We start from the raw sequence: 7,210 nt of genomic DNA, 5'->3' as shown, positions 1-7,210 counted from the left end.
GAACACATGCTAAAGGGGGCAGGGCAGGGACCAGGGTATGGGGGCGGGGTACGGTGGGCACAGTGGGAAGCGGGGTACAGGGGCACAGTGGGGAGCGGGAGCATAGCGGGGAGCGGGGGGACACAGCAGGGAACGGGGGGCACAGCGGGGAATGGGGGGCAGAGGGGGAGCAGGGGGCACAGCGGGGAGCGGGGTACGGGGGGCACAGCGGGGAGCGGGGTAAGTGGGGCACAGCGGGGAGCGGGGCACAGTGGGGAGCGGGGTACGGTGGGCACAGTGGGGAGCGGGGTACGGGGGCGGGGTACGGTGGGGAGCGGGGTATGGGGGCACAGCGGGGAGTGGGGTCTGGGGGGCACAGCGGGGTACGGGGGCACAGCGGGGAGCGGGGTACGGGGGGCACAGCGGGGTGCGGGGTACGGGGGGCACAGCGGGGAGCGGGGTACGGGGGCACAGCGGGGAGCGGGGTACGGGGGGCACAGCGGGGAGCGGGGTACGGGGGGCACAGCGGGGAGCGGGGTACGGGGGGCACAGCAGGGAGCGGGGTACGGGGGGCACAGCGGGGAGTGGGGTACGGGGGCACAGCGGGGAGCGGGGTACAGTGGAGTACGGGGGCACAGCGGGGAGTGGGGTACAGGGGCACAGCGGGGGGCGGGGCACGGGGGTCACAGCGGGGAGCGGGGTACGGGGGCACAGCGGGGAGTGGGGTACGGGGGCACAGCGGGGAGCAGGGTACAGCGGGGAGCGGGGTACGGGGGCACAGCAGGGAGCGGGGTACGGTGGCACAGCGGGGTATGGGGGCACAGCGGGGTATGGGGCACAGCAGGGTAGGGGGGCACAGCAGGGTAGGGGGGCACAGCGGGGAGCGGGGTACAGGGGCACAGTGGGGTATGGGGGCACAGCGGGGTAGGGGGGCACAGCGGGGAGCAGAGTACGGGGTTTGGGTACGGGGGGCACAGTGCGAAGCGGGGTACGGGTGGGCACTGCAGTGATAGTAGGTCTAACTGGGGTGGGTGGGCGAGATAGAGGACTTACGGTAGTCTGGATTTGGATAAGGAGCAGTATCTGTGAGAGTTTGAGGAAAGCCACCATGCTGGGAATGTGGAACAGTTTGTTCTTGTGGGGCAGCAGTGCAGCGAGACCCCGAATATGGCCAGAGCTCGTGGCTCAGCTCCCTGCACCTGGAGCCCTTGCACACTCGCTTCTCCCAGTTGTTCTGCCCCCGCAGCCACAGCCCACCAGCTCTGGGATCCTCTGCCCTTCCCTGAACATTTCCCACCCTCTAATCCTTTGGCAAAACTGCCGTTTCCAAAGATTTCTGGGAAATGAAGATTAATGCTCCCACTACCTTCTGTCCACCCTGTGCCTGGGTCCCCTCTTGGTTCCAGGAACTCATGTGTAGTTATCCTGTGACCTCCTGACTGCAGCAAATCCAGTCAGCACTGTGGAACCTGCCCTCCCTCCCGAGCCAGTGGCTTCAAGACAGGAGAGAATGTGTCCTGTGATCATTTTAAACAAAAGATTGTCCATCCAAATGAAACGTTTCAAATTAACTGCAATCACCGTGTATAGATTACACTCCTTCTCCCTTCCAAAAATTAAGTGTTTAACATTGTGTGATTTTTATAAAATCCTTTCCCCGCCCCCCGCTCTGAAGGTCTTGACTCCTTGCTGGAAATAGGCTCGGAAGATGCCGAGTGACTCCTCCTTCCTCATCCCAGTGGCCCTTTGTCCGTGAGCCCAGAGAATGAGCGAGAAGACAGATCCTCACAGCGAACAGCAGGAAGGAGCAGGAACCCTGGCCGATCTCCCCCTCTCTCCGAGACTGATTGGAGCATCATTACTGCAGACCCAGAAAGAAAAGACTTAATTTCTCCAGCGCCTTTCACGACATCTCAAAGCGTTTTACAGCCAATGAAGTACTTTCTGAAGTGCAGTCACTGTTGTAAGGTAGGAAACACGGCAGCCAATTTGCACACAGCAAGATCCCACAAACAGCAATGTGATCATGACCAGATCATCTGTTTTTGTTATGTTGGTTGAGGGATAAATATTGGCCCCAGGACACCAGGGAGAACTCCCCTGCTCTTTTTCGAAATAGTGCTGTGGGATCTTTTACATCCACCTGAGACGGCGCCTCAGTTTAACGTCTCATCCGAAAGAGGACACCTCCGACAGTGCAGCACTCCCTCAGTGTGGCACCTCCGACAGTGTGGCAGTCCGTCAGTACTGCCCCTCCGACAGTGCAGCACTCCCTCAGTGTGGCACCTCCGACAGTGTGGCAGTCCGTCAGTACTGCCCCTCCGACAGTGCGGCGCTCCCTCAGTACTGCCCCTCCGACAGTGCGGCGCTCCCTCAGTACTGCCCCTCTGACAGTGCAGCACTCCCTCAGTACTGCCCCTCCGACAGTGCGGCGCTCCCTCAGTACCGCCCCTCCGACAGTGCGGCGCTCCCTCAGTACTGCTCCTCCGACAGTGCGGCGCTCCCTCAGTACTGCCCCTCCGACAGTGCGGCACTCCCTCAGTACTGCCCCTCTGACAGTGCAGCACTCCCTCAGTACTGCCCCTCTGACAGTGCGGCGCTCCCTCACTACTGCCCCTCCGACAGTGCGGCGCTCCCTCAGTACTGCCCCTCCGACAGTGCGGCACTCCCTCAGTACTGCCCCTCTGACAGTGCAGCACTCCCTCAGTACTGCCCCTCTGACAGTGCGGCGCTCCCTCACTACTGCCCCTCCGACAGTGCGGCGCTCCCTCAGTACTGCCCCTCTGACAGTGCGGCACTCCCTCAGTACTGCTCCTCCGACAGTGCGGCGCTCCCTCAGTACTGCCCCTCCGACAGTGCGGCACTCCCTCAGTACTGCCCCTCTGACAGTGCAGCACTCCCTCAGTACTGCCCCTCTGACAGTGCGGCGCTCCCTCACTACTGCCCCTCCGACAGTGCGGCGCTCCCTCAGTACTGCCCCTCTGACAGTGCGGCACTCCCTCAGTACTGCTCCTCCGACAGTGCGGCGCTCCCTCAGTACTGCCCCTCTGACAGTGCGGCACTCCCTCAGTACTGCCCCTCTGACAGTGCAGCACTCCCTCAGTACTGCCCCTCCGACAGTGCGGCGCTCCCTCAGTACTGCCCCTCTGACAGTGCGGCACTCCCTCAGTACTGCCCCTCTGACAGTGCAGCACTCCCTCAGTACTGCCCCTCTGACAGTGCGGCGCTCCCTCACTACTGCCCCTCCGACAGTGCGGCGCTCCCTCAGTACTGCCCCTCCGTCAGTGCAGCGCTCCCTCAGTACTGCCCCTCCGACAGTGCAGCGCTCCCTCAGTACTGACCCTCCGACAGTGCGGCACTCCCTCAGTACTACACCTCCGACAGTGCAACGCTCCCTCAGTACTGCCCTTCCGAAAGTGCGGTGCTCCCTCAATACTGCCCCTCCGACAGTGCGGCGCTCCCTCAGTACTGCACCTCCGACAGTGCAGCACTCCCTCAGCACTGCCCCTCCGGCAGTGCAGCACTCCCTCAGTACTGCACCTCCAAGAGTGCTGCGCTCCCTCAGTCCTGCACTGGGAGCGTCAGCCTAGCCTTATGTGCTCAAGTCCCTGGAGTGGGACTTCAACCCACAACCTTCTGACTCAAAGGCGAGTGTGCTTCCCACTGAACCACAGCTGACACTTTGTTTGCACATCAAGTGTTTGATGGGACAGTGTAGAGGGAGCTTTACTCTGTATCTAACCCGTGCTGTACCTGCCCTGGGAGTGTTTGATGGGACAGTGTGGAGGGAGCTTTACTCTGTATCTAACCCGTGCTGTACCTGCCCTGGGAGTGTTTGATGGGACAGTGTAGAGGGAGCTTTACTCTGTATCTAACCCGTGCTGTACCTGCCCTGGGAGTGTTTGACGGGACAGTGTAGAGGGAGCTTTACTCTGTATCTAACCCGTGCTGTACCTGCCCTGGGAGTGTTTGATGGGACAGTGTAGAGGGAGCTTTACTCTGTATCAAACCTGTGCTGTACCTGCCCTGGGAGTGTTTGATGGGACAGTGTAGAGGGAGCTTTACTCTGTATCTAACCCGTGCTGTACCTACCCTGGGAGTGTTTGATGGGACAGTGTAGAGGGAGCTTTACTCTGTATCTAACCCGTGCTGTACCTGCCCTGGGACGGGACAGTGTAGAGGGAGCTTCACTCTGTATCTAACTCGTGCTGTACCTGCCCTGGGAGTGTTTGATGGGACAGTGTAGAGGGAGCTTTACTCTGTATCTAACCCGTGCTGTACCTGCCCTGGGAGTGTTTGATGAGACAGTGTAGAGGGAGCTTTACTCTGTATCTAACCCGTGCTGTACCTGCCCTGGGACGCTTACCCACTCCCCCGCATAGCTGATATGGTCAACCAGATCGCGCAGTACCGCGTCTTCTCGACCATTGACCTGAAATCAGAGTACCACCAGCTCCTTATCCGCCCTGAGGACCGCCAGTATACTGCCTTTGAGGCAAACGGCCGCCTCTATCACTTCCTTAGGGTTCCCTTTGGCGTCACCAACGGGGTCTCCGTCTTCCAAAGGGAGATGGACCGGATGGTCGAGCAAAATGCGTTGCAGGCCACTTTCCCATATCTGGACAATGTGACCATCTGCGGCCATGACTTGCAGGACCATGACGCAAACCTCGAAAAGTTCCTCTGCACCGCCCAACTCCTGAACCTGACGTATAACAAGGAGAAGTGCATATTCCGCACAACCCGCCTCGCCATCCTTGGCTGTGTTGTGGAACACGGAGTCATCGGTCCCGACCCCGACCGGATGCGTCCCCTTATGGAACTCCCACTGCCCCACTGCCTCAAGGCCCTGAAGAGGTGCCTAGGGTTTTTCTCCTATTACGCCCAGTGGGTCCCCAACTATGCGGACAAGGCCCGCCCGCTGATCAAGTCCACCTCTTTTCCCTTGACGGCAGAGGCCAGCTTAGCCTTCCACCGTATCAAGGAAGACATTGCCAAAGCCACCATGCACGCAGTGGACGAATCCATCCCCTTCCAGGTGGAAAGCGACGCGTCCGACTTTGTCCTGGCTGCTACCCTTAATCAGGCGGGGAGACCCGTGGCCTTTTCACGAACCCTCCAGGGCCCGGAGACCAGACACTCCGCTGTTGAGAAGGAGGCCCAGGCTATTGTGGAGGCTGTGCGTCATTGGAGGCACTACCTGGCCGGAAAACGATTTACCCTGCTCACTGACCAGCGTTCAGTTGCTTTTATGTTTAACAACAAGCAGAGGGGCAAAATCAAAAACGACAAGATCTTGAGGTGGAGAATCGAACTTTCCACCTACAATTACGAGATCTTGTACCGGCCTGGGAAGCTCAATGAACCCCCAGATGCTCTATCGCGTGGCACCTGCGCCAGCGCGCAGATCGATAGACTGCGGGCCCTCCACAATGACCTCTGCCACCCGGGGGTCACCAGGTTCTTCCACTTCATCAAGGCCCGCAACCTGCCTTACTCCATTGAGGAGGTCAGGACCATGACCAGGAACTGCCAAGTCTGCGCTGAGTGCAAACTGCACTTTTATAGACCAGACAGGGCTCACCTGATAAAAGCCACTCGCCCCTTCGAGCGCCTGAGCGTTGATTTTAAAGGGCCTCTCCCCTCCTCCGACCGTAATGTGTACTTCCTCAACATTATTGATGAGTACTCCCGTTTCCCGTTCGCCATCCCTGCCCGGACATGACCAGTGCCACGGTCATTAAATGTCTGAACGACCTCTTCACCCTGTTCGGTTTCCCCAGCTATATCCATAGCGACCGGGGCTCATCGTTTATGAGCGACGAACTCCGCCAGTACCTGCTAGCTAGGGGTATTGCCACAAGCAGGACCACCAGTTACAACCCCCGGGGGAACGGACAGGTGGAAAGAGAGAATGCGACAGTTTGGAAGGCCGCCCTGCTAGCCTTAAAGTCTAGGGGCCTTCCGACCTCCCGCTGGCAGGATGTGCTCCCCGATGCGCTCCACTCTATTCGGTCACTGCTCTGCACTGCCACTAACGCCACCCCTCATGAGAAAATGTTTGTCTTCCCAAGGAAGTCCACATCGGGGACATCGCTACCGCCATGGCTGACGTCCCCAGGGCCGGTCCGACTGAGAAGACACGTGAGGACCCATAAAACGGACCCCCTGGTCGAGAGGGTCGACCTCCTCCACGCCAACCCCCAGTACACTTACATTGCGTACCCGGACGGGCGGGAGGACACAGTCTCCATACGAGACCTCGCACCCTCGGGGGCCCCAGTAACTCACTACCCACTACCACCCCGCCCCCCCCCCCCACGATCCAATATCCAACCCCAGCAGACGGCACGCCTGGGCCCCGCGACCCGCTCGACACCCACTAGGACGACACACCAGTGCCCCAGCCTACGCGGGACTCGACGCCGGAAGCGTCACTACCCCTGCCGTCGCCACGTCGATCACAGCGGCAGACAAGACCTCCGGAGAGACTCCAATACACAAACTTTTAATACACTTCACCCCGCCGGACTCATTTTTAAACAAGGGGTGAATGTGGTAAACCACTGTTTGTATTCCACTGTGTACATGTCTGTACATGCCTCGGCTGACTCCTCCCACGAGTCCAGGTATAAAGGTGACTGCTCCACAGTCCCTCTGTATTCTGGACTGGTCGACCACTCGAGGCACACCTTCATTCTCTTGTTAATAAAAGCCTGTTAGTTACTCGCTTAACCTCAGTCTTTTGAGTAATTGATAGCGCATCACTCTGTATCTAACCTGCGCTGTACCTGCCCTGGGAGTGTTTGATGGGACAGTGTAGAGGGAGCTTTACTCTGTATCTAACCCATGCTGTACCTGCCCTGGGAGTGTTTGATGGGACAGTGTAGAGGGAGCTTTACTCTGTATCTAACCCCGTGCTGTACCTGCCCTGGGAGTGTTTGATGGGACAGTGTAGAGGGAGCTTTACTCTGTATCTAACCCATGCTGTACCTGCCCTGGGAGTGTTTGATGGGACAGTGTAGAGGGAGCTTTACTCTGTATCTAACCCCGTGCTGTACCTGCCCTGGGAGTGTTTGATGGGACAGTGTAGAGGGAGCTTTACTCTGTATCTAACCCCGTGCTGTACCTGCCCTGGGAGTGTTTGATGGGACAGTGTAGAGGGAGCTTTACTCTGTATCTAACCTGTGCTGTACCTGCCCTGGGAGTGTTTGATGGGACAGTGTAGAGG

At 59.0% G+C, this 7,210-nt stretch overlaps 1 protein-coding gene across 1 annotated transcript in view; it reads right to left on the bottom strand.

Annotated features, from left to right (window-relative positions):
• Positions 1-7,210, bottom strand: part of LOC147091144 (calmodulin-binding transcription activator 1-like) — a 126,216-nt gene that overhangs the window by 53,976 nt on the left and 65,030 nt on the right. The window lies entirely within an intron of this gene.

Source organism: Somniosus microcephalus, unplaced genomic scaffold (assembly GCF_052327205.1).
Source record: "Somniosus microcephalus isolate GS21.2 unplaced genomic scaffold, FLI_Smic_1.0 unresolved_chr4, whole genome shotgun sequence".
Classification (NCBI taxonomy): Eukaryota; Metazoa; Chordata; class Chondrichthyes; order Squaliformes; family Somniosidae; genus Somniosus; species Somniosus microcephalus.
The sequence above is the reverse complement of the archived record's forward strand: the minus strand, read 5'-3'. Positions and strand labels throughout refer to the sequence as shown.